Source organism: Marmota monax, unplaced genomic scaffold (assembly GCF_021218885.2).
Source record: "Marmota monax isolate L192 unplaced genomic scaffold, Marmota_monax_Labrador192_F-V1.1 WCK01_AAM20220418_F8-fsc00006, whole genome shotgun sequence".
Classification (NCBI taxonomy): Eukaryota; Metazoa; Chordata; class Mammalia; order Rodentia; family Sciuridae; genus Marmota; species Marmota monax.
In genome coordinates, this window is record NW_026693712.1 from 16,941,426 (window position 1) to 16,953,661 (window position 12,236).

At 49.6% G+C, this 12,236-nt stretch overlaps 1 non-coding gene across 1 annotated transcript; it reads left to right on the forward strand.

Annotated features, from left to right (window-relative positions):
* Positions 1-11,662: 11,662 nt before the first annotated feature.
* On the forward strand, positions 11,663-11,735 carry Trnaa-ugc (transfer RNA alanine (anticodon UGC)). The gene has a single exon. It is a non-coding gene; the product is annotated as a tRNA-Ala (tRNA).
* The last annotated feature ends 501 nt before the right edge of the window (positions 11,736-12,236 follow it).

The window sequence follows — 12,236 nt, forward strand, 5'->3', positions numbered from 1 at the left end:
TATCCATTTCTTCTTCAAAAGCTTCACCTGCACCTGCACACACGTCCTTTCCCTTCCCCTTCCCCTAGCCTTCACTTTCCCATTTGTCCTTGCCATCACCACCATCTTCACAATGCAGCATGTTCTTACTTCAGTCTAAGCCACAAATTCACCCCCATCCCAGCCTCAGCATGGCCATCCAGTTTGCCTTCCTCTTCCTCTTCCTCACAGTCATCTTCAGCCTCATTATGTCCACTATCATCACCAACTTCACCTTATATGACATCCCTAATTGCTGTCCTTATAGATGACCCAGACCTGACTCCTCCCATGGGATGGGAGGCGGGGCTTGCAGTCGAATCCACATAAGTACAAAAAGCTCCGTAAAGGTACAAAGCCAGAATGTGGAAAGGCATTACTATGGTTTGGATGTGAGGTGTTACCCAAAAGCTCACTTGTGAGACAATGCAAGAAGGTTCAGAGGAGAATGATTGGGTTGTGAGAGTCTCAACCCAATCAGTGAATTAATCCCCTGATATGGATTAATTCCTGAGTGGTAACTGAAGTGGTAGGGTGTGGTTGGAGGAGGTGGGAACTGGGGTGTCACTTTGAGGTATATATTTTGTATCTGGAGAGTGGAGATCTCTCTCTGCTTCCTGATCATCATGTGAGCTGCTTCTCCCTGCCACACTCTTCCGCCATGATGTTCTGCCTCACCTCAAGCCCCAAGGAATGCAGCTGGCTGTCTATGGACTAAGACCTTTGAAACCGTGAGCCCTCAAATGAACTTTTTCTCTTCTCCAGTTGTTCTGGTCAAGTCATTTAGTCACAGCAGCGAAAAAGCTGACTAAAACAGGCATTCTCCCTCTTGGAGATTTTCTGGAAATAAACGTGGGGGTAAGGGTGAAAGGGGAAGTTTCAAACAGCCAAAGAGTGTGTGCTGAGGGAAATGAATCAATGGTCAAGGAGATTGCTTGTCATCTTTCAATATCTATAGAAATAACAAGTCTTCAGAGAGGGGGCTAGAGCGCCAAGGGAATAGAAGACCAGAAGATACTCTACCCAGTGCGGCCTCTAATGAGCTATAGGGGAAGGACAGAACCATAGACAGCTTCCGCCCACTCTGGGTGTTGGCCAACACCCCATCTTCTCCAGCCGCAGTAGCTCTTGCAGGCTCTGGAAGCCAGCGGCAGCAAGCAACACCGCCCAGGAGTTTTAGAATTTATTATTCCTTTGAGTCCAAACCCTCCCCACTTCCCAACCCAGTGAGCTCGCTCGTTGGCTCTTCGTGTGTGTTGGCTGCCAGAGGTGCCATCATCCTGCACAGGAACTAGGAAGAGAGGGCATTGGCTTCCCGGATCAGAGCCTCCACCCAGAGTTCCAGCCAAGGCCCCAGAGCTCCCAGGACCTGGAGGATTTTTTTTTCCCTTGGTTGTGTTTGGAATTGGCTGATTTTCTGGGCACCAGGCCCAGCTCAGTTTAATTTTTGTTTATTTTTATGTACAGATTCTCTTCTGTTTGGGGAAGAGCTTTGTGTAAATTATTATTATTTATATGATAAAGAATAAATCACACCAAATAAAAAAACCCACAATCTCTTTTTCTCAATAGAATTACTAAATTAGGGGCTGAAAAGAACAGCCGATATGCTGGGGTTTGGTTTCAGGAAGTCTTTGGACATGGATTCTCACAAAATGTCTTAGTAAACGGGCTCTGTTATACTGGATTTGATGCTACTCTAAGCCAGCAGAGGCACATGGGGCCTCCCAGGAAGGCTATGGTGGTTTAGGCCTAAGGGTATGGGCTCTTGGTCCTCCACACAACCCATCCCTTGGGAGATGAGTTGGACATTTTGAAGTGATTTACTAACTCAGAATGGGGAAAGAACGGGGAAACAGAGTTGGGGATCCTTGCCAGAAACATGATCAAATGCTTTGAATTGGGTGGGGGTGGGGTACATAGAACTTACTTGAATAGTGGCATTATTACATCAGGGGAAAATGAGCCAATCATTGCTTTGCCTATTCATTAAATTTGCATGCTTCAAATCTATTGGTTGGAATGAAATAAGTCAGGAGTGAGGGATACAGATGGGCAGAGGACTAGCTTGGCCCAGAGAGTGTCCCCAAGTGGCTCCCATCCCCAGTCAGGGTAGGGAGAAGACCAACTCATTAAGAATATTGTACCCTCTTTGCCCCTCCACAATTCCTCACCCCTCTCCTCTACGTCTCTACCTCATCCATCCTTTCATAAAATTCTGTTTGGGGACCAGAATAAGATCCACCCAGGGCAAGGAATCCATCCTGAGAGCTAATATGCTAAAGGCTAGAGAGAGGGAAAGTCATCAATAGCTGGTGTTTTGTTGTTGTTTTTTAATCTCTTAGAACCTTAGGCTACCAGAGATTTTTAAAAACAGAACAGGCAGCATTGCTTAATGTGTTCGAATTTAAATTATGTCCTCTTCCTAGAATGGACCCCCATCTGCCCACCCAAGTTCCACCTCTGCTTCAAACCACCATCACGGTTAAGAGCATGGATTTTGGGGCCTCCTCTTGAGCTTGAAAATCTACTCTGGCATGTCATAGCTGTGGAAAATCTGAGCAAGTTACTTAACTCTCCCTGAGCTTTGGTGTGCCAGTCCCAATCTGTAAATTTCATAATAGCTCGTGCACACACACACACATTTAGAGTAAGGATTAAATGAGAAATCCATGTAAAAAAATGCCTAATACGCAGTAAGTGCTCTATCTGTGTGGTCATTAGTTATTTTAAATACTTCAGTAAGCTATCCCAGAGCTTCTGAGCTGGGAATTGACCTTATTCTGCCCCAAGACATACTATAAGTACACAAAAATTTTACCTTAAAGCTGGGTGTGACTGCACACACCAGTAATCCCAGTGACTCAGGAGGCTGAAGCAGAAGGATTGTAAGTTGGAGACAACCTTAGAAACTTAGCGAGTCCCTGTCTCAAAATAATTTTAAAAGGGCTGGAGATTTGGCTCAGTGGTAAAATGCTCCTGGGTTCACTCCGTTATTCTACGTACAAAAAGAGATCATGCCACTAAGGTTTCCACCTAAATAATTTTTCACAGTCTGTCCTGAACCAGCTATTGTGTATGAGTCTGGCAGTCCCTACTCATGCTTTGCACTAATTAGGCACTCAATCAACAAATGCTTACTTAAAAAGTTGTCCCAGGCCAGGCCTGGTGGCATAGTCATTCCAACAACTCCGATGAGGCAGAAGGATCTCAAGTTTGAGGCCAGTCTGAACAATTTAGTGAGGCTCTAAGCAATTTATCAAGACCTGTCTCAAAATTAAAAAATCAAAAAGGGCTGAGGATGTGGCTCAGTGATAAAGCACCCCTGGGTTCAAACCCCAGTACCAAAAAAAAAAAAATGTCCCAGGCTGGAGGTGTAGCTGGGTGGTAGAGTACATGTTAAGCAAGCTCAAGGCCCTCAGCTCAATTCCTATCACCAACAATAAATAAGTAAAATGTTGCCTAACTAGTCAAATTTCCATATCCTAGACAATCCCATTAAATTCTAATCTCTTTGTTCTAGCTCCCATACAATGCCTGGTTCAACCACTCACAGGAGAGTAGGCCACAGGGAACAATGAGAGGTGGGCTGAGGACTAGAGGAAGGTAGGAGAAGGGAGGTGGGAAACAGAGTGGGCGGGGGAAGGGCTCACAGCTCCCAGGCCATGTGGATCAATCTCTTTCTACTGCCCCTCTGAGGGCACTGACAATTCCATCTTCTCATAGGCATGTTGGTGCACGCCTGTAATCTCAAGTTTGAGACTAGCCTGGGCAACTTAGTGAGACCCTGTTTCACAGAAAAAAAAAAAAAAAGAAAAGAAAAGAAAGACCTCACCCCCCAAAAAAAGTTCTGGGAGGTAGCTCAGTGGTAGAGTACCTCTGGGTTCAATACTCATTGTTGCAAATAAAATAAAGAAACATTCACCTTCATTTTTGATTAATCACTAGCTGACCTGAGACAAGTCTGCTTGTCTAGTTCCTCCTTGTCCAGCCAGACAGGATGAGTATTGATTAGATAGGGGATCAACTGCACAGGCCTTGACTCTATGTTGTCTAAGAAATTCCTTGAGAGGCTCATGTTGGTGAGGCAGGTCTCTGAGTGACTGGGCACTATGCACTTGCCTATAAGTGCATATACACTTATATGTGCATATTTGTGGATAAGCACTGGCCCTTTTATCTTGGAATGCAGGCAATATTAATTTGTTCATTGATTATTTATTGAGGTCCTACTATGTGCCAGCACTATGCCATAGGCTATGATGCAATAGTCACTAAAGGGTGGATCTCCTGCCCTGGGTATGTCTTTCTCTAGTTCCCACACAGAATTTTATGAAGGAGGGGTGATGGGGCCACACGCAGAACACTCTCTGGGGCAATCTGCTTCCTTGCTCATCTGCATCCCTACCTTCTGACTCATTTCATCCCAACCAATAGTTCGGAAGCATACAAATTTAATAAGTAGGCAAAATTCCTACCCATACAGAGCTTATTTTCTAGCAAAAAGAGGAAGTAACAGTAAACAGAGAGAGAAATAAATAATTTAATTTCAGCTTGCAAAAAGCTATAAAAATAATAAAACTAGCTAAAGGGATAGAGAATGGCAATGCGTGTTGAGGGAGCTCCTTTAAGCTGGGTGGTTTGAGCAAAGAACTTAATGATGAGAATAAATCAGCCTCAGAAAATTCTGGAAACAGCACCCCTGAATGGTGGCACACACCTGTCTTCCCAGCAATTTGGGAGGCTGAGACGGGAGGATTGCAAGTTTCAAGGCAGCCTCAACAACTTAGCCAGACCCTGTCTCAAAATAAAAATAAAAAGGGCTGGGGATGTAACACAGTGGTAAAGCACCCCTGGGTTAAATCTCCAGTACAAAACAAACAAATTTTCTGGAAACAGCATCCCAGGCAGAGGAAACAACAAGAACAAAGGCTTGGATGAATATTTTGAAACTATGACTCTAGGTACCTATGTCTTCTTGAGGTAAAAGTGAACCAACTTTTATTGCATACATACATCTTTTCATTGCTTTTAAGAATCATGTCAAACTTCTCATTGAGGGCTTCAGCTCCACTCCAAGCCCACTAGCCCTCCAATTCCATTGGCCTCTTCAGTTCCTTTAATAAGGCAAGCTTCCTCCTGCCACAGGGCCTTTGCAGTCAATTCCTACCATCTTGAATGCTGTAACAACCCCTTTCTGCAGTTAGATCTTCCCTTCTTTAGACCTCTGTTAGTTTGAGATAGGCTATCCCTCTCCCTTCCACACTAATCAGATTTCTCTGTTGGATGTTTTCCTATTAGGAAGCTCCTACAGACACACCCCTTATCTCATTTAGTAATTATGCATTAATTCCTATCTTATCTGATATCAATATCCGACTTCCCCACCTCAGGAGAAGTGGAATCTTGTCTGACCCCTAATTCCAAATACAGTGCCTGGTACCTGGAAGGCACTTGATAAATATTTGTTGAATAAAGATTATGGTGCTCGGGTCAGCTTTGGGCACCATTGAGTCCCCAAGATGGGGAAATAAGATAGGGAAGGAACTCAAAACTACTGATGAATGGGGTGTAGGGGAAGACATCAGAGTCGTTCAGCCTGGGGTGAAAGAGAGCTTCAGGGGAGTACCATGAACGCCTTCAAATTCCAGGAGCCTGTCCCATCCTGGAGGAAGGCAGTGGCGCTCGGGGCCCAGGAGAAGCACCGGGCCTCCGATGAAGTGGGTGGAGCTCCCCAAAGAAGGTCTAGTAATAGGGAGAAGTTTCAGGAGTGGCACAGGTGTCTGAAGAGGGGGTGAGTTCTCTGTCCTTGGAGATCTGAACACAGACGTCAGGATAGAGGGAGGGGCCCCTGGCAGTCTCCATTTCAACGCCACTGTCCCCAGAGTAGGATTCCGCCAGCGATCGGGTCCCTCCACCCCACAGTTGGTCCATGTTAGCTGGAAAACGCTGCAGCCGGGTGCTCCTGGGCTGGGTGGGGGCAGCGGGCGGGGGTCGGCCTCCCGCGGGACCCGGGACTCCGGAGGCTGCTCCTCCCCCGCGGCCCGGCTCCCCGAGGGTAGGGAGCCGGGGGAAGAGCCGGGGAGGGCGGGGGAGGCTCTTCCGCGGGTCTTAAGTGGCTCCCCAGCTGGAGCAGTGGAGCGTATTTTAAGTGGAGTTTACAGACAATGGATCTCTCTAGGGCTTGGAGGGGAAGGAAGCTGAAATTCAGGACCATTCTGTGAATTCCCAAGTTCTTTGTGTCCATTGTGTGGGGGAACAATGCTGTTTGTTGGGCTTATTCACTCGAGGTGGGGGGTGGGGGAGACGGTGGGGCCCGAGTGGAGGCTCTGGGAGGGCGGGGCTGCGCAGGGATGTGGGACGCCCTTGCGAGGCCTGGGTGGGACCCAGGGGAGGCTGGGAAGGAGCGAGTCTGGTCGAGCGGGTTTCATTTCCAGGCTGGGTGTCTCCCCCTAATAGAAATATCACTCCCCCTCTAGCTCTTCCCCACCCTTCCTCAGGGATTCTAAGCACCCCTCACCTCTTCCTGTACCCCTCAAGCTTTTGACCTTGACTTGTTTTCCAAAGACTGCCTACTATGGGGTGGGGGGCCAAGTAGAGCTGTAGAGTAAGGTTGGATAAGTCACTTCCTCCTTGGGGGCTCACCTTGCTCTGTGTCCAGGGTCAAAGAGGTGGCTAGGCATAGTCACAACCCTGTGGGCTCAGGTGCTCCTTGGACCAAATCTAGTTTCTCCTCCTGTACCACATCCCCAGTCTCACCAAGTCTGAGCCCCTTCTTTGACCTTGCCTGGTGATAACACAATCCAGGCTGCCAGTGGAGGCTGTGCATCTGTGGAGCAAGGAAGTGAGATATAAAGCCCCAGCTCAGGACATAAAACCCACTCTTCAGAAGATCCCCATTTGCCTGGTGTCCTGGCACCTGCCTGTTATCCCAGCGGCTTGGGAGGCTGAGGCAGGAAGATGGTGAGTTCAAAGCCAACCTCAGCAACAGCTAGGCGCTAAGCAATGCAGTGAGACCCTGTCTCTAAATAAAATACAAAATAGGGCTGGGATGTGGCTCTGTGGTCCTGTGCCCCTGAGTTTAATTCCCGGTACCAATAAGTAAGTAAATAAATAAATAGGGCTGAGAATGTGGCTCAGTGGTTAAGCACCCCTGGATTCAATCCCAAGTACACCCCCCCAAAAAAAAATCCCCAGTTTTTGGAGATTTAGCAGCTGCAGAACCCTATGCATACCTTATCTTATACTGCCTGGATTGAAAGCTCTGCTCTCCAACTTTAATATCGGTGGGCCTCAGTTTCCTCTCTGTGTAATAGACATATAAACAACATCTACCTCACTGGGTTTACCAGAAAGATTAAGTGAAATAATGTATCTCAAGACCTGTCTGGAAGGGATGGAGGGCTCATGAGTGTCAGTCACATACTTGTATGTAATTGTTTCTCCATTTTTCAGGTATGGAAATCAAGGCTCAGAGTAGATAAGCATCAATGAACAAATGAGGGCATTATAACTCAAGATCAGTCTAGTGGATTCTGAAGCTGAGTTTCTGACCATTGCTTAGGGCCCTGCTGCAGAGATGGGACTGGTGCCCGTTCTCAGTAGGCCTCTCCTGACTTTCCAAGAGCTCCTGCCAAAGCCCCCAAATCAAGTTTTCTTCTCTAGCCTGGGGAGTTGCACTGTTTAAACAGGGTTGGGGTCTGAGGCTCCCTTCTAGTCTTTCCCACCATCTCATCCTAAAGCTGAGTCCCCTTGCTCCTCAGTTACCACTGCAAGGTTGTGTCTTATGCAAGAGGGGTACCAGGGTCAGAGCAGCCTTGGGTCTCCAGGGCTGATCCTTTGCATCTGGCCTCTGAGTTACAGTTTGGCTGGTGCTGGAGGCTCAGACCTGGCCCTGTTGGGCTTGGGACCTGGGGATAACAAGGGAGGCTGTCTGAGCCTTGGATCTTCACAGAAAGCAGGAGAGGTACAGATCCACAGAGCTGGGAAGAAGATGAACAGAGACCTGAACCTTGGGGTGCCATGATGGGGGTGGGGGTGCTGAGCCGTGGGCTCCTTTCCATTTCTAGCCTACCCTTCCACCCACCCTAGCTCAGTCTTGTTCTCACCCCCACTCTCTCCATCCATTTCTCTGGTTTATCGTTCTCCACTGAATGAGAAGAAGGAAAAAGAAGGGGATGGAGAGAGCAGGGGGAAGGGGAGTCCACTCTGTCCATATGAAGCAGTTCTTGTTCTGTGAATGAAGGTGCTGAGGGTTCAGGGTGGAGGAAGCGGGTGGAGGAAAGCACCGGGTAGGGCAGCCTGGGATGGGGTTGCCATGGGAACAGCAGCTTGTCAGGAGCCCTGCCTTCAAAGCCGAGGTGGTGTGCTGCAGGTTCCTGGGGGAGGTGGTGGTATATGCAGGGAGCAGTTCTGATGTGAGCCCTCTGGGACTCCAGCTCCTGGATTCCAGATCAAAACCCTAACCTGAGTGGGAAGTGGCATCACACGATGCTTCCTGGCAGACTCCCCTCAGCCTCAAGCCCCCTCTTACTGAATGTAAGGAAGGGATGGGGGTGGAAGTTCTCTGCCAACACCGCCCCCACTATTTCAAATGGGGCAGAAGCAAGATGGGCTCTTGGGGGGGGCAGTGATGGGAGATAGGGGGGTTTGCTTTGTCCTCTAGGCATAGGCTTGAGGCCAGGCTCCTCAATGACATATACTTGAGCCCTCTGGCTCTAACCCCCTGCCCTGGGGTTTCCTTGGAGCCTGGGAATAGGACTCAGAGAGAAGCTGTGGGGGCTGTGGGTGAGGTGTGGATGGCACTGTCACCTCTATCAGCAGGGCCCTCTGGCCACTAGGGGGGGCCATGACCCAGCTTCCATGGGATTGAGGGACAGTCTGTCCTAGAAACCAGAGGTGACTCAGTGAAGCAGTGTGACTGAGATGTAGCCTACATGGTACTTGTCTTTCATGGGCTGGCCCAACTAAAGCACATCCCAGCCAAAGCTAGGGCCTTAGTGGGAACAGCACCCTGGAGTTGCCAGTTGGCCCTCGCCTTCTGGGCTAGATGCCCTGCTGCCCACTCAGACCTTTCCAGAAACCACCAGTAGATTCAGAACAGCCCTCAAGCACCTGCCCCTCACCAGACATGCTGGGCACATCAAGGAGCTGCGAATTCAACGGTGGGGGAGGGGGGCGGGGAGTGGTGATGGGCACTCTGTGCACATCAGAGGTTAGAAACATGTTTACTGGGGTCCTGACTTCCTGAGTTTGAGTCCTGACTTTGTTATTTCTAACTATTTGAAGGACCTAACTTGAGTCATGTGGGCAAGTTTTCTAACTAGAGCCTCAGTTTCCTCATCTGTATAACGGGGATATTAATGGAACCTAGCTCATGGAGTCATAAGGAAGATTGAAAAAATATGCTTAGAGCCTTTAGTCAGGATCCAGCACACAGAAACCCTCAGTAAAGGTGTCTGTGTTGGAGGTGAACCAGCGTCCAACTGCTGGCACAGAGGTAGAAGCCACATAATGAGGAGTCTTGAAGAAAGAAAAACTAGTCTGAGTGAGAGAATCTGAGAGGGCTTCCTGGATGTGGTGCCTGATGTGAGCCCGATGGAAGGCAGCTGGGCAAGGCTGAGAAGGAACCAGAAACCTCAGTGAGGAAAAGGTTATTTTTTGTTGTTGTTTTTTCTTTTTCTTCCTTTTCTTTCTTTCTTTCTTTCTGGAGCGGGGAGATGTACTGGGGATTGAACACAAGGGTGCTTTACCAGTAAACTACAACTTCAGCCTTATTTATCTATTTATTGGTAACAGGGATTGAACCCTGGGGCACTCAACCACTGAACCACATCCCCTGCCCTTTTTTGTATTTTTATTTAGAGACAGGGTCTTGCTGAGTTGCTTTGAGGCTGATCTTGAACTCCTGATCCTCCTGCCTCAGCCTCCTGGGCTACTGGGATTACAGGCATGTACCACCATGTCTGTCTTATTTTTTATTTTAAGACAGGGTCTTGCTAAATTGCTTGGGGGCCTCACTAAATTGCTGAGGCTGGCCTTGAACTTGTGATCCTCCTGCCTCAGCCTCAGGCATGTGCCACCACACCCAGCAAAGAAAGGCATTTAGATACCTTATTTTATTTAATCTCTGCGGCACAAATTGGCAGCTCCTGGACCTGTCTATTTCCAGAGGCTCACCCCCCCCAACCTGGAACCCTGCCCTGGGCTCCCTCCTCCCCTTTCCCTTCCCCATCTTCCTCCTTGGCTTCAGAGAAGCCAGCTCAGAGACAGCAAGTTTCACCGACAGTGACCACTGCCTGTGAGTGCTTAGGAGAGTGGCTCTCAAATGGGTGATTTCGACCCCAGGGGACATTTGGCAGTATCTGGACATTTTTGGTTGTCACAGCTGGGGGATGGGGGGGTATTACTAGCTTCTAGTGAGCAAAGACCAGGGATGCAGTTAATCCACAGCCTCCCATGACAAAGCGTTACCTGGTCCCCAATGTCAGTAATGCCGAGGTCGAGGAACCCTGGGTTAGGCAGAGAACTGCAGCCAGGGAGAAATTCAGCCCCCTACCCCAGGGCTCCTAATATTCTACCTCCAGATCTCCATGCCAGGGGTCTCTGATCCCCTTCCTCCAATTTCTCCTCATCTCCTAATTCAGTGCTTAGCGCCCCTGGCTTTGCACTCCTGCTGCTCTGTTGCCTCTGCCCCCTCCCCTAGGGTCTTGTCCCCGCTTTTATCCTCTCCCTTGGCAGGGGCTGGGGAGGGCCTGTCAGGCAGGAGTCAGCCTGCGGGCTGCACGAGGCTTCGGAGACCAAGCTGCCCGCTGCACTCGGAGCTGCCTGCCCACTGATTGGCCGAGGCTGCTGTTTCCATGGTGATCCCTGGCAAAGCCCTGGGCCCCCCCCTCCCGGCCCCCCCACAGGCCCTATTCAGTGGCGAGAGCAGCGACAGGCAGGTTAATAAAACAGGAGCCGCGTGAGGAGCCAGGCTGTGGGCCATGGTCCCAGCGTGGTGGCCCGCCCAGAGGAGAGAGGGACGATGGGGGTGGGGAGAGAGAAGCAAGTCTGCGGCTCAGTCAGTGCCCTCCCTGCTCCAGCCAGCGGAGGGGACTCTACCTACTGCAGGTGCTGTGGCTGCACTAGCCTGGGGGATCTGGGGCTCATCCCCTGGAATGTGCCTTCCCACAGTGGCCTCTGGGGGCAGTGTGGCCTCTGGGGCAGTGTCCCCTTCTCTGTCAGTTCCCTTGGATCCCTGCAGTTGGGGATGGGGATGAGGAAGGACCGAGATGGAGATGGCAGAAACTGAGGAGAAAGGGTAGTGAAAGATTGGAACTGGGAAGGGGATCAGGTGAGATGGGGATGAGATGAGGGGAGCTTGGATGGAGAAAGGATAAAGAGGGGAATGCTGAAACAGACTCGCATGGAAGCCAAGGAGGGAGAATGTGCTGGAGGGAGTGGAGGGTGGAGTGTAATGGGGACTTGGGCACAGAGATGAGGCCTGGACAGGAGTGCAGTGGCGCACATCTGTAATCCCAGAGACTAGGGAGGCTGAAGCAGGAGGACCATAAATTCCAGGCCAATCTCAGCAACTTAGCAAGACCTTGCCCTAAATTAAAAAAAAAAAGAAAGAAAAGAGAAAGGCTGGGGATTAGGGGCTGGGGATGTAGCTCAGTTGGTAGAGTGCTTGCCTTGCATGCACAAGGCCATGGGTTCAATCCCCAGCACCACCACCACACACACAAAAAAAAGGCCAAGGATGCTGCTCTGTAGTAAAGCACTCCTGGGTTCAATCCCCAGTATTGCAAATAAACAGATAAAACCGAGAGGTGGCCAGGAGGGGAATAGAGGCAGAGCAGGTGGAAGATAGAGGTGAGAAATTGGGACTGGGATCTGGGACTGGGTGAGAAGGCTATGGGAAGAACAGTGAAGACAAGTGTGACAGAGGCGCCTCTGGGCTAGGGACGGCCTCTGCCTTGCTCAGCACTCAGACCCTGGCCAGTGTAGGTGCTCAGGAGATGTGTGCTTATTACAAAGCTGGTGCTCACACATCCTTGTGGAATGAATGAATAAGGTGAGCTGTGGCGCTGGAAGCGTGCTTATGCTGGAATCAGTAACCCCAGTGCCACTTCCTCTCCCCCAGATCAACATGAGTGCTTCCTGTGGGGTCTACGCCACACTCTGACATGGAGGACCTCATTCAGTATTTTCAACAACCCTTTGAGGCAAGCATT